This window comes from Nyctereutes procyonoides, unplaced genomic scaffold (genome assembly GCF_905146905.1).
Source record: "Nyctereutes procyonoides isolate TBG_1078 unplaced genomic scaffold, NYPRO_anot_genome, whole genome shotgun sequence".
Lineage (NCBI taxonomy): Eukaryota > Metazoa > Chordata > Mammalia > Carnivora > Canidae > Nyctereutes > Nyctereutes procyonoides.
This window is the reverse complement of record NW_026575124.1, coordinates 640,144-664,128: the sequence shown is the minus strand read 5'-3', so window position 1 is coordinate 664,128 and position 23,985 is coordinate 640,144. Positions and strand designations below refer to the sequence as shown.

Sequence of the window (23,985 nt, the reverse complement as noted above, 5' to 3'; positions counted from 1 at the left end):
TGTCGCTCTGCCCTTGGAATCTCCCCTACCCACCCCATCCTAGTCCACCAACACCGAAATGTATCCCCAGCAGCTCAGATCCGTTCCCCATCTCCCACAGCCCCCCTGGCAGTCTCTGTGCCACGGGCTAGTCTTTCAGTTCCGTGAGATTTCAACCCTCATTGTCTGTGGGAGCAGAATAAGTGTGCTCTAATATTTTTCGTATTAATACTCTGGCCCTTGTTTTTTTTTTTTTTTTTTTTTTTCCTTCAAGCCTGGTGGGAAAAAACAGACCAGCTTTTTTGAAGGGAAAGATACTGCAGTTCCGCCCAGGAGCCAGGAAATATTGATTGCTTAATGAAACAGAGCTCCGGAAGGATTCAGGCCCTGACCTGCATGCATCTGAAGCAAATCCCTGGCCCCACTGCCCTCAGAGTCCCTATCTGTAAAATGATATCAAACTTCTTGAACGTTCATCATGCCAAAAACATGTTACACAAAAATTAGATCATAAAATGGTAGAGCTGGAAATGATCTTAGAGATCATCTAGTCCAATATCTTCATTTGGAAGATTAAAACACAGAGGCCAACAGAGGGAGGTGACATGCACAGGGTCATGAAATTAGTTCTTAAACTTTAAACACCTGGCACTGAACAACAGCTTGCTAATTAGCTTTGTCACTAATCTGTCATTTCCCAGTTTATCCTATGCTTGATAATAAATCATATTGGCCAGGAAAGCAACTTTCTTTCTCTGAGGAAGGAATTCTCCTCACCCAAGGACTATGTTTTCAGAAATGCATCTCTTTGCTGAGAATCCGATGGTCTTGTAATAAATAGATCCTGACTCACCCAATGCCACATGCCTCTTACAGGGGCACAGGATGGAACTCAATGGACTTCAGGCCTGGGACCCTGCTCTCAAATAGGAGTGACCCTCTCCTTGACCTAAGTCTGGCTCTGCCCATTGCCTCAAGAGCTGTGAGCAGGAGAAACTGTTAGAAATTTCTCCTTGGGGACTCCAGAGTGGCTCAGTGGTTGAGCCTCTGCCTTTGGCTCAGGGTGTGATCCCGGGGTCCTAGGATCGAGTCTCATATCGGACTCCCTGTGAGAGCCTGCTTCTCCCTCTGCCTATGTCTCTGCCTCTCTCTGTGTCTTTCATGAATAAATAAATAAACCCTTAAAAAAAAAAAAAGCCTGTCCTTTAGTACAGTCTAACTTACCTGAGACTTCAATAGGCCCTTTCAGAAGAAATAAGTTCTATGTGCTATCTATATGGCTAAGCCTCAACTGTAAAGAGAAAATGTGGAAGACAAATAGAGTCTTAGATAATATTCAGGTATTCTTGTGCATTTTGTTACGTGTGATACTGTTACTCTGGCATAATAAAGCAGTGTACCGAAGAGTTTAATGGGTGAGATGTCATGATGTCTAGATTTGCTCTAAAACACTGTAGAAATAATAGATGAAGTAACTCTGACCGAAAGTTAATAATTATTGAATCCAGATGATATATCAGGGTTCATTATACTCTATGTATATTTGAAAATTATCAAAATGAAAAGCTAATATGTTAGGCAAAGGAAAATGAAATTTCAAATTAGAGAAATTAGAGTGAAAATGGAGAGAAGAGAGGTATAAGAGATAACAAAAAGAATTAACAATGCTCAGTGACTGGTTAAAAAGTGGTTATTGAAATTGAAGGGTTGACATGATTTTCAGGCTTTTGCTTGGGTGCCAGGAAAGAACCTACTCTTTCAGGCATGTGGAATTGGAGTTTCAGGGAAACACTGAGTTAGTGATGTCCAACTGCCTGTTGGACACACACACAGATTTAAAGGTCAGGAGAGAGCCTGGTGGTGTGGATCTGTGAGTTGTCAGGTCACTGACACATGGGTGGTAGTGATTCAAATCATTGGGAGAGCAAGGCAGACGAGAAGGTAAGATGGCTGAGGAAGAAGCCCGAGGCATATTCATATTTAAGAAATGGGGAGAGGAAGAACTTTCAAGAAAGAATGGCCAGACAGGTATGAGAAGACACAGAAAAAAATAATTTCTGGAGAATCTGTCAAGAAACAAGGGGTCAACAGAATCCCCCAAGTTAAAATAGGAAACCTTTTGGATTTAGCATCTAAGTGACAATTGCCAAAGAACTTTCAGTAGTAATGTGTTGCAAAGTGAATCAGGGGAGAGTAAGGACGTTAAAAAGATGGGGGAGAGCTGGATAGTATGGTCCTCAGAGGGGGGATTCCTAGAAATGATTTGCAAATTGGTGAGCTCTGGGTCCAATCAATAACTTCTGCTCAAGGGAGCTCAGTAGAAGTGGATTCCTGGGAGAAAAAAACAAAAAGAACAAGTTTCAGTTAAAGCAAGGAGGAGGAGGATGCATTCTATAAAGAGATTAAGAATATAGGGGACAGTTCAATGAAACAAAGACCCCAGAGGGCACTGTGAAGAAAGTTTACGAGGTCAGCAGTGTATGAGAGTCAGGAGGGCAGAAGCAGATTCTTTTGACCTCTGGTTGGCGTGTCTTAGCAACCTCTTCAATGATTCCCCAAATACAATTCTCTCCACTCAACATCATCTTGCAGGTATTAAATTTGGAAAATGTTTATAAAGCATGACCTTGATCATGTAAAATCCTTGCCCCCAAACTTTTATTAGCTCCAATATCTACTGCATTAGGCATTAGGTATAATACAGCCCTTCCATAATCTGATTCCAACCTGTTTTTTTCGGCTTGATCTTTTTGGGTTTGCTTATTTTTATTTGCTTTGTTTTGTGTTCCTTTTCATGAACGTTTCTTCCAGAATGCCAAGCTATTATTCACTATTCTCTGAACATATTAATTACATAAAATATTATACAAAAAAGGCTGAGAAGTGTCTAGCATATAATAGCATCCAGCAGACATTAGTTTTGGTATACTAAACTATTTATAACTCCCCTTTAACTATTTCATGCAGTTCTCTTTTCCCTAAAGTGTCTTTCTACCTCCCCTTATGTTACAGAGCAAGATTCAGCTCAGGTGTCATCTCTTCTAGGAAACCTTTCCTGGGTCTGCAGCATACCACTTCTTTACCTCTCTGACACTCAGCCTATTAGATCTGCGTATATATCTATTTCCCTCATTAAAATGTTTCCAGAAGGCCAAAGCCAGTGCATGGCACTAAACATACTAAAAAAAAGTGGGGGGATCCCGTGGCTCAAGTTTAGCGCCTGCCTTCGGCCCAGGGCGTGATCCTGGAGTCCTGGGATTGAGTCCCACGTCAGGCTCCCTGCATGGAGCCTGCTTCTCCCTCTGCCTGTGTCTCTGCCTCTCTCTCACTCTGTGTCTGTCATGAATAAATAAATAAAATCTTTTAAACATTTTTGGAAAAAACTTTGCTCCCTTTCCTCTTTTTTTTTCTTTCCTCTTTTTTTAAACTGCATTTTTACATGCTATATGGCATGCTTTGTTATATGATACCCTCACGAGACAGAACATAAAGACTCCTAACTCTGGGAAACGAACTAGGGGTGATGGAAGGGGAGGAGGGCGGGGGGTGGGGATGAATGGGTGACGGGCACTGAGGGGGGATTCCTAGAAATGGAATTGACGGGATGAGCACTGGGTGTTATTCTGTATGTTGGTAAATTGAACACCAATAAAAAATAAATTTATTATTAAAAAAAATTTAAAAAATATGATACCCTCACTCTATTTCGGAATGGCCGTGGACATTGTTTTTGCCACCCCAGTGTCCTTTCCAGTTCTTTTGGCAACAAGGTTGATTTTCTTTGTGACTTCTCTGCTTTTGGTCTTTGTGATTCAAATGGGGTTCCTCTAACCCCTGGGATCAGGGTGGAGGATGTGTCAAAGATCTAAATTAGCCAGTTACTGTCCCATTCCTATAGCCTTCCTGATTGGTTTGAGTGAGCATATGCTCTAAATCTTCCAGTCAAAGTAGATCTCAGGACTTTAATCTTCAGAGTTACTAGAAGAGGAGTTCTTTTGCTCTCTCTGTTGGACATGGAGTCAATAGGGTGCTTGGCTGTTGTAGTCATTTTGATACCACAAAGGACAAGCCTGCTTGAAAATGAAGATATGGAAAGAACATAAGCAAGAGAAAGACAGAGAGAAAGTGAGTCCTGGTGACAGGAGCAGAACTGATTTCAGCCATGCTTGGAAAGAAAACTATTGCTTGTCAGTTGGTGTTGGGTTTTGTTATTTGCAACAAAACCATATTTTTAAAAAATATTTTATTTACTTGATAGAGAGCAAGTGAGCATGGCAGGAAGAGGGGGAGAGGAGGAGGGAGAAGCAGACTTCCCGCTGAGCAGGGAGCCTTATGTGGCACTGGATCCCAGGACCTTGGGATCATGACCAAAGTGGAAGGCAGATGCTTAGCTGACTGAGCCACCCAGGCGCCCTGCAACAAAACCATCTTAACTGATATAATATTTATGAGTATCTAGTACATTGCCTGACACACGAGACTATTCAATAAATGAGTGTTTAACAGATAAATAAGTTGTTGTGAGGTACTGTAGTTACTTATTTCTATAGGGCAACTTGGTAATATGTATTTACAACCTTAGAAAAGATCACCCTTTTGAAGATGGATGGTATTGATAGATGCACAACAATGTGAATATACTTAATGCCACTGAACTGTACACTTAAAGATGGTTAAAATGGCAAACTTTATGTTATATATTTTACCACAACAAAAAATAAATAAAAGACAAAAAAAATCATTAAACTAGAAATAAAGGCTTATAGACCTGTGAAAACAGGGACAGGAAAGCTTGTTGTATTGTACTAGTAAAACTAGTAATTATTCTATACTTTTAGAAAATGTATCATAGGGATCCCTGGGTGGCACAGTGGTTTGGCGCCTGCCTTTGGCCCAGGGCGCGATCCTGAAGACCCGGGATCGAATCCCACGTCGGGCTCCCGGTGCATGGAGCCTGCTTCTCCCTCTGCCTGTGTCTCTGCCTCTCTCTCTCTCTCTCTCTCTCTCTCTCTGACTATCATAAATAAATAAATAAAAATTAAAAAAAAAGAAAATATATCATAGGGAAATAGATAAGTATATAAAGTTGGTTTATGTGAGCATTACTGATAACACCAATAGGGACTGGGTAATAAAATCATGATATATTCAAATAATGGAATATTACACAGTCATTAAATTGATAAAGGAGATTCATTTGCTCCTTAGGAACATATATATATCAGAATGCTAGAAATAATGGAATTATATATATATATATATATATATATATTTTTTAAATTTTTATTTATTTATGATAGTCACAGAGAGAGAGAGAGAGAGAGAGAGAGAGAGAGAGAGAGAGAGAGGCAGAGACATAGGCAGAGGGAGAAGCAGGCTCCATGCACCAGGAGCCCGACGTGGGATTCGATCCCGGGTCTTCAGGATCGCGCTCTGGGCCAAAGGCAGGCGCCAAACCCCTGCGCCACCCAGGGATCCCTGGAATTATATTAATATCAAGTAGTTTCTCAAAAATAAGGCAAGACTTTTTTTTTAAAATAGATTTTATTTATTTATTCATGAGAGACACACAGAGAGAGAGGCAGAGACAGAAGAAGGCTCCATCAGGGAGCCTGACATGGGACTGGAACCCTGGACTCCAGGATGGGGCCCTGGGCTGAAGGTGGCGCTAAACGGCTGAGCCCACCGGGGCTGCCCAAGGCAAGACTTCTTATAAGATTTATGAATTGGAGCCAAAGGATTGATGGAAGAACATCATTCAGTATGTTGTGGGAAGTAAACTGCTCACTCAGAAAGAACTTACTGTACTTCACTGAATTTCAGATACCATTAGTCGTAACATTCCTGACTTCAGAGATGTTAAAATGTGAAAAAGTATGGATCTAGAATTGACCAAACATAATATGCTTAGGGGCAGAAAATCGTACCTGTTGATGACTGGGATGAGGGGAAATGGGACATGAAAATCATTAGATAAAGTGAACTAAAAAGGGGAAGTGTTTTCAAGTTTATAGAATAAAATTATTCTACACCGAGTGAAAAGTGAGTGAAAGGCTTTGCAGAGACATATAAGATGGCTACAAAAGCATGCACTGAAGATTAATGTTGTAACTAAACTAAAGGAAGCAAGCAAGTAGCCCTGCTAATTTAAATACTGTACAATAATAGGTAACAATGAGTGTTAACTCATTTATATTTGTGAGGTTTCTTTCTCTACTTTGCCTTAGGTAGAGGCCAGACTTGAACTTTTTTTTTTTTTCAGATTTTATTTTGGGGGCGCCTGGGTGGCTCAGTTGGTTAAATGTCTCTTAGTTTGGCTTCAGGTCCTGATCTCATGGGATTGAGCTCCTCGCGGGGATTCTGTCTAAAGATTTTCTCTCTCTTCCCCTCCCCCAACTCACTTCTGCACATGTGCACTCTCTCTCTCTCTCTCTCTCAAATAAATAAATCTTTTTTAAAAAAATATTTTATTTTTAAGTAATCCCTACACCCAACATGGGACTTAAACTCAAGAGTCACATGTTCGACCTACTGAGCCAGCCAGGTGCCCCCGCCAGGCCTGTAATTTTAGCTTCCCCTTCCCCTGTTTAAGAAGGGGTTTGGCAGCTGAAGAGAGAGAAAAAGGCATGGAAATAAAGAAATGCTAGCACTTGAGGAGAAGGATCAAAAGTCTACATTTTTTTATATAAACAGAATATAGGGAAATCAAGACTTCCCATAAAGAGTGTTCTAGATCTCTTCCCATGTTGTTAAAAACTTTTGGTAAGCATTATTCTGTCATTATACTCAACTACTTCTATCCAAGCAGCCTCACAAGTTAGGAATTTGACCAGCTGTCCATGGGGAAGTGGATTTAAAAAAATGTCAAGCATCTTCTCTCTCTCTCTCTCTGTCTCTCTCACACACACACACATGCACGCACGCACGCACACACACACACACACACACACACACTCCACACACATTTACAGTAGCAATACACCACATATATACCATTTACTCACATAGCTTGTTCCTTATTTTCAGTTATTGCTGTCCTCTGTAAAGTGGGAAGCACTGGGGACGGCAAATTATTAGTTTTACTATGAGTCACATTGAGTTCAAGTGGCACCCAGGATCACTGCCACGAGCAACTGCTGCATCCTTAGCCTCATCACAGAGTTGCCCAATTTGATGTAATTATTTACTTACTTGTAATCATAATACTTTCTAAAGGTGAGTTGTATGGTATCTGAATTGTTTCTCAACAAAGCTATTTAAAATCTAGCTCTGGGATCCCTGGGTGGCGCAGCGGTTTGGTGCCTGCCTTTGGCCCAGGGCGCGATCCTGGAGACCCAGGATCGAATCCCACATCGGGCCCCCGGTGCATGGAGCCTGCTTCTCCCTCTGCCTGTGTCTCTGCCTCTCTCTCTGTGTGTGTGTGACTATCATAAATAAATAAATAAAAAATTAAAAAAAAATAAAATCTAGCTCTAACTTCTCACTGAATTCTGAAAACTTAAAATTTTTTACTTATTTCATTCATCAACATTTCTCTAAAATTACAAGCAGTCTCCAGATGGGTTTTTTTCCCCTTAAATTTGAGTTATCTCAACTTAGGCCCATTTCCCAGCGTGCGGTACCTCCAACAACGGATTAATCTTCTTAGAGCTTGTATGGTATTCAAGATCCTTGTCCTTCAAACTATCAGACTCTGTGCCTTTGCCAAGATCATTCCCTCCACTGAGAAGGTCAATTTGTGTGTTCAAGGCCTACCTCACTAATATGCCACCTCCTCAAGGGTCTTCCACCTCCCCACCCCACCCCCGGAGGTGGTCGGCCTTTAAGGGTATAAAATTCTGACTAAATGTTCTGAGATCTTGTAACAAAGCTCAGCCTTTCAGCCTAGACTCTGGACCCTCACCACCTGCTGGTGGTCCTTCACTAAGTCAATGCCACATTTCGTTTTCCTTACTGGAGCACCCCAGGTTTAGCGCCAAATTATGTGTCAGTTGTCCTGTTGCTTTCTTTTTAATTTAAATTCAATTTGCTAACATATATTATAACATTCAGTGCTCATCATATCACATACCCTCTCTCTCTTTTTTTTTAATATTTTATTTATTTATACATGAGAGACACACAGAGAGAGGGAGAGGCAGAGACATAAGCAGAAGATATAGGAGAAGCAGGCTTCACGCAGGGAGTATGATGTGGGACTCTATCCTGGGACTCAATCCAGGGACTCAATCTGGGGACTCCAGGATCATGCCCTGGGCTGAAGGGAGGCTCTAAACTGCTGAGCCACCCAGGCATCCCCATCGCATACTCTCCTTAATGCTGGTCATGCAGTTACCCCATCCTCCCACCAACCTCCCCTTCTACAACCCTTTGTTTGCTTCCCAGAGTTGAGAGTCTCTTATGGTTTGTTTTCCTCTCTCATTTTTCCCCACTCAGTTTCCCCCCTTTCCCTTATGGTCCCTAGCACTATTTCTTGTATTCCACGTTTGTTGCTTTCTTCTACCCATTATGCTATCTTTCCCCTGATCTTTTTCCTACCTCCTCATTCCCACCTCCTTTCTACCTCTGTTCTCATTCCTAGCTAACTCTCGTCAAATATTCAGGACTCTGGAAACATGTCTTCTCTTCCAGAAAGGCCTCTGACACCTCCCCTCCCCCTTAGGATGGTGGCCAAACTAATGGCAAGGAAATGTAGGAAAATGGACAAATTTGAAAAGTATTAAGGAGGTAGAACTTGCTAATGTAAAAGAAATGCAAAAATAAATGAGAAAGATCAAACAGAAGGAACACCTGGGTGGCTCAGCAGTTGAGCATCTGCCTTTGGCCCTGGGCGTGATCCTGGGGTTCTGGGATCGAGTCCCACACCGGGCTCCCTGCATGGAGCCTGCTTCTCCCTCTGCCTATGTCTCTGCCTCTTTCTGTGTGTCTCTCATGAATAAATAAATAAAATCTTAAAAAAAATAAAGATCAAACCAGAATCAAAGATTCTGAATTGGAGAATAGAGACTGGTAACAATTTAGAGTAATTTCATATATGTTTTTCCAAGCTATATGCCATCTGCAGTTTTAATGAGACAGCTTCTCTCTGCCCTGCCAACCATATCTTCCTTTTAAACATCTCTTTTCTAATATTGGTTTATTGATCCAGAGCCTTTAATGACTCTCTCCTCGCTAATGCACCAAGCCTAAACTCTGCTTGCTTTAAAGGTTTCATGGCCTATCCAGCCCTCCTCATCAGCTCCACCCAGCTGTGGTCAGGCTGGCTGTCTCATCCTCCCGCACAGGTCTTGCTTACTCCTGCTTTTAGCACTTCAGCCACCTTCTTGCCTGAGGCGGTTCTTTCCCTACGCACATCTCAGCTTCATGAAATCCTGCCTGCCTGGTCCATGCCTCCCTGTGCCCTCTGATCTCCTGAAGCAGTCATAGTTAATAGCATCAAATTTAGCATTTAATTATATATGCGCAGCTAACATAATTTACTATTGTTTTAATGTGTGTTAGTCATGTTTCCCCCCAACTAGATTATAAACCTATTGGGGGTAGGAGCCATGATTCATACTACTTTAAAATCATAAGTTCCGGAAGTAAACTATGCTCAAATCTGGCTCTCCTGCTTGCCAGCTATGGGATATCAGACATATGGCTTAACTTCTCTCTGCCTTAGCTATTAATACTTAAAATGGAGCTAATAAAAATACCTATTTCACAGGAGTGGCTATACTGCTAAGATGCAACAATTCATATACAGTGCTCAGTGGATACCCGGCATGTTATAAGAACTCAATAAACATTAGCTAATACTATTATCCCCATGTTGCTTAGCATATCATTGAACGCTGGGTAGATGCCTCCAAATTAATTTTTGCTGATTTAGTAAGTTGCATATGAATCTCTTTTAGATGCTTATGAGATTCAGAATCTCTTGTCTTGAGACAAAAAGTGTGTATCTGTACAGACAATAATCTTTTTTAAACATTTATCAAGATAATTTTATCTCCCCAATTTAAGGCAGCATCTCACCATTGCCCTGCATGTATTATTCCCTCGCCTGGGTCCTGGTGTCCAGGTGAGGAAATCAGGAGCATAATCTCCCTCGTCTCCTAAAGAAAAAGGGGATGAATATTAGATAGCAAAACAGAACTCAGATACCTAGAGTATTCTGGGTACCAAGTACCAGCCACCTGCTAAAAATCCATACTAGAGTCTCTATTTGTATAGTTTTCTGGGTTTGGTTGTGTACACCTCAAGGAAACAAACAGAAATTTCTGTATTGGCCTGTTGGCAGTTGAGGCGTCAGCATGTCTAGTGGAGTGCAAGACAGTGATAAAGGTGAGAAGAAGGTAATTAAAGACCCAAGGCTGAGCTCTAGACACATACTGTTATTATATTTTATATTATACCAATTACCATGCATGCCCTCCCCCCAAATACTCTACAAACTAAATAGCTTCAACCAGCTTATTTGGAAGAGCCAAAGGCCCATGGGCTTCACCCTGGTGAAATCCTTGGGACTCACAGTACTATGGAGATAACAAAGTATTGCTGTAGGGGAGGAATGGGAGATTACGGCAGCTGATAATACCTGGATGGTCGTGGGACATGTGTAGGATTCATATCATAAAAGATAATAGGCTGTAAATGGCATTGTAAAGCAATTCTTTGGGGTTATTTTTCCTCTTTTACATGTAAGTGTCATATTTTCCAAATGAAAGATTTGAGACTCTTTAAATGAAAGATCTTCCGAGTGAAAAATGAGTTGACTGAAAAAATGAATTGATTTCTTTATTTTAAGATGTGAAGATACAAGACACAGGCTAGAAGGCAGTTGCACTGAATTCCAACCCCAACAGCTGACTACTCCCTTTGTCCAAAGCTCTTAAAGTGATGAATGAGGGGTCACAGCTATCAGGCAAAGTGGGAATCAGATGCGGATGTGGTGGGAGGCCAGGGGTGTCATGAGAACAATGAGTACACCTTGTTTCCAGCCTGGTTCTGTCACCACCTGGCTCTGCCTCCTTGGACAGGTCACTTTTCTGGTCCAAGATTCCTCATCAGTAAGATAACCAGTGAGGGACAGGGAAATCATCTCTAAAGCTCCTTCCAGCCCTGACATTTTATGGTTCTGTTGAGTCTAAGAAAAATCTATGAATTATTCTGCATTTTGGATTACTATTTCCCTAAAAGATTCATCTTTCCTCTCCCCTGCTCCTTCCCTCTTCCTTCCTTTCAAACCATCCCAGCATGCACATCCTGTCCCTTTCTCTCTCTGACTTTCACTTCGGAATCTGAAAAATATTCCCAAGCTTAAAGCTATTGGTTACAATGATGTGTTCCTTAGATTTTTTTCCCCCTCTGGAGGTATCTAGGAGGTATTTGCTGAAAGCTTGAATTTAAATGTGTAGTTTCAAAGGAAGAGAAAGGAGGATGATACTGAACGCCTGGCCATGCAGAGCTGTCTCAAGGCAGTTTTTCTATAGGAGCCGAAATGTAGTTCCACATAAAGCTAATGAATATATGGCTTCTCTATTTCCCTTCAAATGGTTCCTTAGACTTAAGATTGCTCTAAAGTCTCCATAATCCAAATCACACTGGGTCTTTCAATACCGTTTTCTGATATAATTTCTGAGCAAGCAGTCAGCATAAAAAAAGACTAGGTCAGCTGTGTGTCAGTGCTTGGCAGCACAACTCCTATGGGATGTGTCTCCTGGCATCCACCCAGCCTAGCCATCAACAATAAAAGCTTCTCTTTGTGCTTCCAGTAAGTCATAAATAAATCTCCTCAATCCCACCTGTTTTCTGAGAAGAGCTTCAACCGTGTCCTTTACCTTAGGTTAAAAAAAAAAAAAGACTCAGTTGCTGCTTTGTGCAGAGTTTTTAAATGTCCACTTAAGCAGTTGTCCATTTTCATGGTTCCATACTCCCAAACATTTAGATGTGTAATTTGAGTCCCAGTCCCTTCAGTTGTCAGGTTTTGGGACTAGACTGCTTTCCCACCTGATGCTATCTGCTTTTCCTGAGGTAGCTCAGCCCTAAGCAATCCTCCTGTGTAGGGCAAGTGTTCGCTGCAGAAGGGCTCATTACCTGAGCGGCAGGGAAGGTGTGCCCTCCAGTAGGGCAGCACCACTCAAAGGAGCAGGGTAATGGTTTACCTGGCTGTGGCTTCAGAAACCCTAAAACTTTCCCTGAAAGGTGAGAGGGCCAGGTCTGCTGGCCTCTGAAGTATATCAAGCACCAGGCCCATACAAAAGGAAGACTAAAATAGAATTTCTGTTTAGCTAAACAAGAAAACAGCCAATCTTGCTTACAACCCAAACAGGTTAGATTCCTTTTTTTTTTTTAAGATTTTTATTTATTTATTCATGAGAGATACAGAGAGAGAGAGAGAGAGAGAGAGAGAGAAGCAGAGACACAGGCAGAGGTAGAAGCAGGCTTCATGAAGGGAGCCTGATGTGGGACTTGATCCCGGGACTCCAGGATCACTCCCCGGGCCAAAGGCAGGTGCTAAACCGCTGAGCCACCCAGGGATCCCCAGGCTAGATTCCTTAAACACCTCTCATCCAAAACCTCCACTGAAACATTAAGCCTCATACTACTGTTCTGCGGTAAACATTACTCCTATTTTCCAGCAAGATGTAGAATGAGTTCAAGCACATTATTTCCTACTGCAGTCAATGTTGGAATTAAGGAAATCTGCTGACTCCATTCTCAAAACTACATAAATTAGTCACTTCAGCTGATTCATTGTTGAATTCAAATGAACACGTTTCTGGGGCATGAAAAATGGAAGTAGAGGGGTTTTTTTGTTTGTTTTTTGTTTTTTTTCCTTCTGTCACATTCCACTGACCATGAAAGAGGTCCAGAAGGACCAGAAGTGAATATTACCAAAGAAGTCTCATATCCACTTTGAAGAGAAACAGATTCTGTGTTTGTCCCTACTTCCTTTTCTTATAATGCCAAACTCTGCAAGAGAACTTTGCACATGTTCCCATAATTGAGATTGGTTTTTTATGACTTTTTTTAAAGTTATGAAATGTTTTATATAAACATAAGGATTTATTTTAGAGCATAATAATAAAATGAGTATTCATGAGGTGTGCCTGGCTGGCTCAGTCTGTGAAACATGTGACTCTTGATTTGGGGGTTGTGAGTTCAAGCCCCACACTGGGTATGGAGCCTACTAAAAAAAAAAAATACAAAAACCAACCAACCAGTATTCATGTAACCACTAGCATCTCAAGAAGCAGAAGATCACAAACCAATGAAGCTCCCTGTTTCCCCCACATGGCATCCCTGACTCCTCCACAGAAGACTGTGTTTCTTATTCTCTTGCTTTCTTGGATAGTTTTCCTACATATATACACATTTCTAGGCAAAAGCATTTAGTTCTGCTTGCTGTCTATATTCTTTGCTAGGACTGTCATAACAAAGTAGCAGAAATTGGGTGCCTTAAACAATAGTAATTTATCTCACAGTTCTGGAAGCTAGAAGACTGAGATCAAGGTGTTAGCAGAGTTGGTTTCTTCTGAGGGCTGGGAGGGAAGGAGCTCTTTCAGGCTCTCTCCTTGGCTCTAGATAGCCATCTTCTCTGTGAATCTATTTGCATCATCTTCCTTCTATGTGTTTCTATATCTGTGTCCACATTTTCCCTTTTTATAAGGATACCAGTCTTTTTTTTTTTTTAAAGATTTTATTTTATTTAATCATGAGAGATACAGAGCAGGAGAGAGAGGCAGAGACACAGGCAGAGGGAGAAGCAGGCTCCATGCAGGGAGCCCGATGTGGGACTCGATCCTGGATCTCCAGGATCATGCCCTGGGCTGCAGGCCGCGCTAAACCGCTGCGCCACCCGGGCTGCCCTAAGGATACCAGTCTTAGGGACACCTAGGTGGCATCTGCCTTTGGCTCAAGTCATGATCCTGGAGTCCTGGAATCGAGTCCTGCATCAGGCTTCCTGTGGGGAGCTTGCTTCTCCCTCTGCCTGTGTCTCTCATGAATTAAAAAAAGGGGGGGTGGTCAGGGAACCTGGTTGGTTCAGTTGGTGAAGGGTGTGACTCTTGATCTCAGGGTTGTGAGTTCAAGTCCCATGTTGGGTGTAGTGATTACTCAAAAATAAAATCTTAAAAAAAAAAAGAAAAAGAAACACAAGATTAGGGGGTGCCTGGCTTGCTCAGTCAGTAGAGCATGTGACTTTCGATCTCAGAGTCATAAGTTCAAGTCCCACATTGGAGGTAGAGTTTACTTAAAAAAAAGAAACACAAGATAGGCATGCTGTTGCTGTTGAGGTGTCATTGCTTCTACACATTTTCACCTGGCAGAGAAAACAAATATATGTATGTTTACTAGCTTGTGTATATACACTTCTATTTATTCATATTTTATATGTAACTATTATATGTATATTAAGCTAAAGATGGGTTCTTACTGAGGCTTCCAACTTTAATCCATTATCACATTACAACTTCTCTTGCTTGTCTGTAACCTGCAACTCCAACAGTAAGAAAGAAACTTGGCTCCCATCATCCACCATCCACATATTAATTGCTTAGTTCCAGTATAGATATATAATGGTTTCAGAATTGTTAACTCATACCCTTAGGGGAAACAACTTTATTGCCTAGAGTATAGGACTTATCTACAGTTCCTTTTGCCTCTAGATTTATGTATTCCATTCATTTCCAAAGTTACTTGGATCACACTTTGTCTCCCTATCCTCTTTAGTGAGGTTGTTTCATACATTTGTAATGCAGTTAGATTCTTTTATCACATCCTATTCTGAGATCCCCTAACCTCCTAAATGACTTGGGAATGGTTTTGATAACTCATTATCTTGGTGCTAAGGGAGCTCTTTGCTACCAGGGTATCATTATTTCTATTCAGTGAACAGACCAGGCAATAATTCTTTTCATGGCCATAATCTTTTTTTAAGAAGCTTTATTTAAATATAATTAATGTACCATATGATTCACCTAGTTAAAATGTCCAAGTTAATGGTTATTAAGTATATTCATAGAGTTGTGCAACCATCATCATAATCAATTTTAGATGACTTTCATCACTTTCCTAAGAAATCCTGTAAACATTAACAGTCACTCCCTATTTTCTGCTTCTTTCCACATACTATCTCCCCACAAGCCCTAGGCAACCACTAATTTACTTTATGTCTCTATGAATTTGCCTATTCTGGACATTTTACATAAATGAAATCATACCATATGTGGCCTTTTATGTCCAGCTTCTTTCACTTAACCACATATTTTCAAAGTTCATCTCTAGAGACAAACCAAGAAACAGACTCTTTGAAACTATATAGAGAACAAACTGATGGTTACCAGAGGGGCGGTGGATAAGGGGATGGGTGAAACAGACGATAAGGATTAAGAGTATACTTATGATGAACACCCAATAATTCATAGAATTGTTGAATCACTATGTTATATACCTGAAACCAATATAACACTGTATGTTAACTATACTAGAATTAAAATAAAAAACAACAAAAGCCCACTATATTCTAATGGAGTCACAAACTAAATGTAGGTAGAGATAGATAGATAGATTGATAAGCTTCAGATAGCTACAAACACTATACAAGAATATGAACGAGGGGTGCCTGGGTGGCTCAGGGGTACCTGGGTGGTTGAGTTGGTTAAGTGTCTGCCTTTGGTTCAGGTTATGATCCCGGGGTCCTGGGATTGAGCCCCAGGTTGGGCTCTCCGATCAGCAGGGAGCCTGCTTCTCCCTCTGCCTCTGCCTGCCACTCCCCCTGCTTGTGCTTTCTCTCTATATATAGAAAATAAATAAATAAAATCTTTTTACAAAGGGGGGGTTGTGCCTGCGTGGCTCAGTCAATCACGTCTCTGACTCTTGGTTTTGGCTCATGTCATGATCTCAGGGTCGTGAGATTAAGCCCCTCGTCCAGCTGTGTGCTCAGCACAGTCTCCTTAAGATTTTCTCCCTCTGCCCCTCCTCCAACTCACTATCTCTCTCAAATAAATAAATAATTTTTTAAAAAAAGAATATGAATAAGGGCTGAGAGGGGAGGGTAATGTGTGGAAATGGTTCAAGACACTTGTTGAGTAAATAAATCAGTGTTGACAAGGACATCTGGGTGGCTCAGTGGTTGAGCATCTGCCTTCAACTCAGGGCGTGATCCCGGAGTCCCAGGATCGAGTCCCACTTTGGGCTCCCTGAATGGAGCCTGCAGAGGAAGAACCTCTGCCTGTGTCTCTGCCTCTCTCTCTCTCTCTCATGAATAAATAAATAAAATCTTAGAAAAAAAAATCAGTGTTGACAGACTTAAAAAAAGGTTCATTTCTCTTGTAGTATGTATATCATTGCTTTTTATTGTTGAGTAATATTCCTTTGTAAGAATATACCATAATTTATTTGTCCATTCATCAGTTGCTGAGCACTTGGGTTGTTTCCACTTTCTGACTGTTACGGATAATGCTGTTATGAACATTTGTCTACCACCTTTTATGTGGGCATATGTTTTTTCTTTTTTTGGCAATATAACTAGGAGTGGAATTGCCGAGTCATATGCTAACTCTGTATTTAACATTTTGAGGAATGGCCAAACTCTTTTCCAAAGTGGCTGCACCATTTTACAGTCCCATCAGCAGTGTATGGGGGTTCCAATTTCTCCACATCCTCAGCAACACTTGTTATTAAATATGTTTTTATTATAGCCATCCTTGTGGGTGTAATAGGGTTTCAGACATTTGTTTTTAATCGTTAATTCTTCTTATTTTTATGCTTTTTTCCCAGAACACCTTCTACAGAAGGAAAGTTTATCAAGTAAATTTCATTTCACAGTGACAGTTTATTTTTGATAAAGAGTTCTTAAATGGTGGAAAGAGAATGAAACCTAAATGTAGATATGCTTGATGGGGGGCTGCCCAGCTGGCTCAGTCACAAGAGCATGTAACTCTTGTTCTTGGGGTTATGAGTTCAAGCCCCATGTTGGGTATAGAGATTTTATTTATTTATTTATTTATTTATTTATTTATTTATTTTTAAATTTTTATTTATTTATGATAGTCAGAGAGAGAGAGAGAGAGGCAAAGACATAGGCAGAGGGAGAAGCAGGCTCCATGCACTGGGAGCCCGATGTGGGATTCGATCCCGGGTCTCCAGGATCGTGCCCTGGGCCAAAGGCAGGCACTAAACCGCTGCGCCACCCAGGGATCCCTAGAGATTACTTTTAAAAAGTAATTAAACTTTTAAAAAAGGAGTGCGGTGGGTGCCTGGCTGGCTTAGTCAGAAGAGCATGTGGCTCTTGATCTTGGGTTTGTGAGTTTGAGCCTAACATTGCATACAGAGATTACTTCAATACATAAAACTTTTAAAATATATATATAAATCTAGGCATACTTAAGCTCAAGACCTCAGTTTTTCTCTTATTATGAGTACAAAATGAGTACAAGTTTTTCTCTTATTATGAGTACAAAATGAAAACAGTATCTGTCCCACATGGTTGATGAATGGATTAAATGAGATAACAGATGTGAAAGCTCTCTGTAAATGATAAGGCACTATACAAATATCATCATTGCTAGCTGTGCAGGGGGGTGAAAAAAATAAAAGTTTTTCTTTAATGATGCTCCTTCATATGATGCTGCATTAGATTTTCAGCTTCTAAAGGAATGAAGCCATATAACCTCTGCGTTTCCAGTAGCATCCCACATGCTTGTACCTACCACCATCTCCTTTACTTAACTTAAACTCTCAGGGAATACTCAGACCCATAGACAGGAATCATTTGCTTGATTTTTCCTCAAGATTCACCTTACTACTGCCTTCTCAGATCATTAGAACTTCTGTAGGCAGGAACTCTCTTGGGCCTCTAACTTGCTTGCTTCATGCCTAATCTTCCTTTCTTGTTTCAACCATTTGAATTTAGCAATTCAGCTTTAGAATGTGATAACCTGAGCACCACTAGCCTGGAAACTTGATATGCCATTACATCTGGCTGTTGTCCTATGGCTCCATACTCATCTCACCTCTGCCCAGCCTGGACACTTAGGGCATTCCTAATTGTATCATCTGGGGAGGGACACTAATCATCATACCCTGTCAAATACTGAAAAGTCTTTATCTAAAACTGTCACGTTATAGTCTTCCTTTCCATTTTCACTGCCACCAGCCTGGCTCAGACTTCCATCGTCTCTTGTATCTTTTTAAATCATATGTCCATCTTCAAGTGAATTTGCCACTAGACCACAGGTAATTGGAAAGGAAATAGAATACTGTAAATTCTGCTCTAAAATAGGATACCAGAGGGCACCTGGGTGGTGCAGTTGGATAAGCATCTGACTGTTGGTTTCAGTTCAGGTCATGATCTCAGCATTGTGAGATCAAGTCCTGCAGGAGGCTCCTCACTCAGCACAGGGTCTGCTTGGGATTCTCTCTCCTTCTTCCTATGCTCCTCCCCACCCCATAAATAAATAAATAAATAAATAAATAAATAAATAAATAAATCTTTTTAAAAATTTTAAGTAAAATAGGATACCAGTAGTAGATAACCAAACCATGGCACGGGGCCACATATAAAAATCTACTACATTGGAAGGGAAGGTGGGCGGGGGGTGGGGGTGACTGGTGACGGGCACTGAGGTGGGCACTTAACGGATGAGCACTAGGTGTTATTCTATATGTTGGCAAATTGAACATCAATAAAAAATAAATTTATAAAAATAAAAAAATCTACTAAAGTGAATTTTTTTTTAGATTTTATTTATTTGTTCATGAGAGACACACAGAGAGAGGCAGAAATATAGGCAGAGGGAGAGGCAGGTTCTCTGTGGGGAGCCTGACGTGGGACTCAATCCCAGGACCCCGGGATCATGACCTGAGCCAAAGGCAGATGCTCAACCACTGAGCCACACAGGCATTCCTACTACAGTAAATTTCAAACATTAGTTTACCATTCAGTAGTATGTCAAGAAATCAACTTAGTGAATTGTGACCAGCATTTAAAAAGTGAAATAGAATCAGATAGAAAAGATCAGAAAATATTATGCATAGTAAGAGCATTATTTTATTTGGGGTATATAATATGAATACAAAGTGTATTTTTTACAATGCGTTAATGATGCTGGAAAAAAACTGATTGGTATTGTATATGTTCTGTTAAAAAATCATTAGAAATATCCTAAATGTTTAGCTTGATTTATATTTAGTATGAAAAGGTATACTGGAAAACCCTACAAAGGATTAGAATTCAGACTTCTTGGGTTTGAACTGACTCTGTTACTTACTTGGTGACCTTCAGCAACTTGCTTAAACATTTTGTGCCTTGATTTTATCATCTGTATAGTACCTATCTCTGTGAGTTATAATGAGGAAATAAAGCAAATGCCTAGTACAAGTAAAATGCCTAGAACAGATCCTGGTACATAGCAGTAAATTAAGAAATGTTAGCTATTATTATAAATATTCTCAAATCATTTGGCAATAGAAATTATATCTTTAGATTCCATTTTTCTAACAATTACCATTCCAAGTCAGGTCATAAGGTTCCTTACACATAAAAAGTAGGCCTATCATCTATAGCTTTCAATAAAGACTATTTGGGTGATCACCTCAGAATCCAAAAGCCCCCTTTAGGTACTATTATGAGAAAACTATTCTGTCCCTGCAACTTGCTCTGTACCTCTACCTAGATATAGGCTACATATAGATTAGATACAGCCAATGTTCTGAGAAGTTGTAGATCATACAAGAGCTTGTCCTGTGTCAAATGGTGAATACAATTTCTACCAAGTCTTGTATTTGAGAGCTTTCATTTAATAAAACTTGTATTAGTAGATATCACTGAGAAAATGACTTCCTTCATTTGTATGAGAATCCATCAACATGATGCCTGGTGACATAAGGATGGGCTATGTTTTACTGAAGTTACGCTGCTGGTACATTGCTCTTTGAGAACTCCTCTCCTAGTGGTTTAACAACTGGCTCTGAGAGACAGAGGTAAAAAAAAAAAAAAAAAGCCCTGATTTGTAGCACTGGCCAATTTTTTATGGTATAAATGCTCCCATTGTGACAATTTCACACTACCAATGCGATGTCACTGAATACAGAGTTGGAAAGAAGTGCCTACAATCGGTTTGCATGAGGCCTAACAAGAAGGCCCAGCACATCATCTACTTGTAACTATTTCATGTTTTCTGCCCAGTGCCTTTGTAAGAATAAAGGGTTTTTAACTGTCAAATGTTATCTTTGTTCTGGAAATACCGATTCAGTGGACTTTTTGGTTATGCAAAGGAAAAGGAAAGATTTTACTATAAAATAAAGTGTTTGAGACAATGTGACTCCAAGGCAGTGTTCAAAGCTCTGGATAATGTAAAATGTGACAGCTTTCCAAACTGTTCTTCTGAAAAGACATTCTTTTCTAAATTAGAATTCAGATCTCACAGTCCCTAAAAATGATCTCTTGTTCTTATTAGATAAGGAAATGAGAAGAGCAGATCAGATAAATGCAGAAAGGCTTTACAGGCAAGTCTTTGCCTCACATTGAAAAAGGACTACCAAGTTGGCTGAGCTGGTATTGCAGAGCCCAATCTGAACCATTTATCTAAAGACCCCATGGAGTGTTATTACATACTGAATAACACAGATTTGGGGAAATGCAAAGATTTGGGGCATCGCAGGGTTCTGGCAGATTGTCTTAGTAGGGTCTTTATGGAAAAGCCAACCCACGAGGAAGCAGACATTCTGAGTCTCAACTACCCCATAAGTAGACAGAGAGACCCCAGAACACATATTCTTCACCTTGATACAGGTGTGATGTACTACACAATTTGTTCCCATATAAAAAGCATTTTCTATTAACTGTATACATAGAGTGGTTGTTCAAAGTCAAACGCTGGAGACAGACTGGTCCTGGTTTGAATTTTCATATCACTCAGTTATGAGAGACCTTGGGCCCATTATTTAACTTCTCTGCACCTCAATTTCTTCAACAGAGGAATAGAGCAAATATAATTGCACCTACCCTCAAGAATTATTTTGAAGATTAGATAACATACTAGTTAGCCTTGATAAGTTGCTCAAAAATTAGTTATAATCACAACAATAAATATCTCTTCAGACTCACTTTTTTTTAAAGGATTTTATTTATTTTTTCATGAGAGACACAGAGAGGCAGAGACATAAGCAGAGGGAGAAGCAGGCTCCCTGCGGGGAGCTCGATGCAGAATTCCATCCCAGGACCCCAGGATCATGACATGAGCCCAAGGCTGACACTCAACCACTGAACCACCCAGGTGCCCCTCTTCAGACCCACTTTTGGAGGCTAGATGCTTGATAGAAGGAGATATTTATGTCATCTCAGCATCAAGCTTTTCTAAATCTCAGCCTGGATTTGCAATTGTTTCTAGATAAGTTCAGAGCTCTGTCTACATCTGGGTAGAATATACACCAGAGCCAAATTTGAAGTCCATATTTGCACAGGATGGCTTGAGTAAATGGGTTGTACTGGTCTGTGAAGCTCACCTAAGGGCCAATGTGTAATTTCAAGAGACAATGTAGGTTATTTCTAGGGATGATACTGACATGGATCTTTATCAGAATCTGTGGACTCCTATTTGAAATGGTACCACCATTTGTACCATGGCTTATGTAGTCACTACGGTCATCTCAAGTTGTCAAACAAATGTTGATGGGACCTCAGAACTGCAAGTGATCTAAATCTGAGGAAATCTTTCTGGTCTGTGTTTCTCTCTGACTGTTATGCTTTTTAGTTAAAGCCAGTGACACCAGAATAGAAATTTTATTTTAATCAAACCATTCTCCAATGTTGTCTTGGTGCCCTGTGCTCAAAGAACAGGCATTCACAGGGAGGATATTGAGGATGAACTCTTGGTATGAAGTTTCCATTTTACAATGATTTTCACTGAACACAAGATGGACTGTTTACAGCAGGACCACTGGGGATAATAGGTGCTGGATTTTGTGCCATGATTTTTATCTCTGGTGTTTCTGGCAGTGATTAAGGTTTCAGGCCAACAGAGGCCCTGAGGACCTAGCAACAATTGCTAGGGAGCTTCCTGGTTGCCAGCAACAGTAAATGCCACAGGGACACAAAGACTCAACCTTTCACATACACACAATGAAACCCAGAGCCTAGTCTCTTATTTCAGATAAAACAGAGTCTTCCAGGTAGAGCACAACAGCTTCTTCTTTCTTCCTTTTATATCAGACTTTTAAAATTTTGTAGAGAACCGCCCAGGAGGTTTTATGACAATTTTGCTTCTAAATTTGTTCAAGAACACTTATATTCAAACATCTCTCAGTGCTGTCCGTTTTTACTATTTGGGGGAGAAATAGAGTGAAGTAGTATTGCAGATTTGATTTGGAATTTTAAATAAGGTGTGAGTTGTTTAATCTGTTTCTAATTGACAATCTTCTACAAAGTTACAATTGATTTCTATCCTTCTGACAAGATTTAGTAACACCATCTGAAAGATGGTCTCTCCGTCTCTAATTTGTTTTTAGAAAAGGTAGAAGCATACAGAATATGAAATAGAGCTGTGGCAATTTAAGGTTTTTCCATGACTCATTCAAGGAAATTGCGTAATAGCCTTCCTCTGCCAACCTCACACACTCTTCTCAAATACCTTGTTCTTTTCCTAATTTCATTTCCCAACCGCTGTCACTTGTTCTATCCTTTCTATATGCCATTAACTTTTTTCTTTTGTCTCTAAGGCTGTAAAACTCTCTAGGGTACAGTCATGTGTTATGCAAGGTGATAAGGGAACTGAAGTGCCCCCACGCTTGCTAGTCTGTTTCCTAGCAACTGTATGACATGTTGCTTAGTAACATGAGGGGTGAGAGTGAAGTCTCTCTCACATATCTAAAAATACTGAAATCATTAAAAAAAAATAGTGGGCTTATTAAATATACTAAATCCAGAGACAACCTTACCACAGAGGGAACTTATTTCAAGCCATGCTATCTTCAGTAAACCTCTATATCTCTTATAATCTGTATACTAAAATAACAGATAACTTTTCTTACAAGCAGGTACAGGAAAAAAAAACACAGCCTTTTCTAATCCTTTCTCTTTCACACATGCAACATCAGTGTTTAAGCAGAATGAAGAAATGTTTCCTAAATGATGTTAGACTGCACAGATGAAGAAAAACACAGCCTTTCCTCTTTTCTGGACGTGCATAATAGATTTTTTTAAATGATTTATTTACTGGGGATCCCTGGGTGGCGCAGCGGTTTGGCGCCTGCCTTTGGCCCAGGGCGCGATCCTGGAGACCCGGGATCGAGTCCCACATCGGGCTTCCGGTGCATGGAGTCTGCTTCTCCCTCTGCCTGTGTCTCTGCCTCTCTCTCTCTCTGTGACTATCATAAATAAATAAAAATTTTAAAAAAATGATTTATTTACTTATTTAGGGGGAAGGGGCAGAGTGAGAGGGCAAGAGAATCCTCAAGCAGACCCCTGCTGAGTGCAGAGCCTGACACCAGGCTCAGTCCCAGGACACTGAGATCATGACCTGAACTGAAATCAAGAGTCAGCTGCTTAACCAACTGAGCGACCCAGGCGGCCCTATTATTGATTTTTAAATCTAAATGAAGACTGAGAAATGTTTCCCAAAACACCTATGTAGGCTGGGTGTCATTTGGGAGCTGTGCCTTTCAAGATTAAAACCATCTGGAGAGTAATTCTCTGTCAACTTATCCAGTGGTTATCAGAATTCAGAAATAACTGAATCTTACCACCCAAAACCATTAAACTCTTTAGCTACAAAATGGTAAATACAAATTCTAAGAGAATACTATTCACTGAATTAGACCTACTAAATCAGACTCTGGTACAGGAACTGAAAATCAGTAATTTTTTTTTTTTAAGATTTATTTATTTATTCATAAGAGATACAGAGAGAGGCAGAGACACAGGCAGAGGGAGAAGCAGGCTTCCTGTGGGGAGCCCGATGGGGGACTCAATCTCAGGACCCTGGAGTCATGATGTGAGCTGAAGGCAGATGCTTGACC

The 23,985-nt window shown here is 40.4% G+C and overlaps 1 long non-coding RNA gene across 1 annotated transcript in view; it reads right to left on the bottom strand.

The window, feature by feature from the left end:
- Positions 1-1,164: 1,164 nt before the first annotated feature.
- LOC129517396 (uncharacterized) overlaps positions 1,165-23,985 on the bottom strand; it is a 34,769-nt gene continuing 11,948 nt past the window's right edge. The window contains exons 2-3 of the long non-coding RNA XR_008665997.1: positions 10,000-10,079; positions 1,165-2,310 (exon numbers count right to left, since the gene is read on the bottom strand). This is a non-coding gene — a long non-coding RNA (uncharacterized LOC129517396). The remainder of the gene's footprint in view (positions 2,311-9,999; positions 10,080-23,985) is intronic.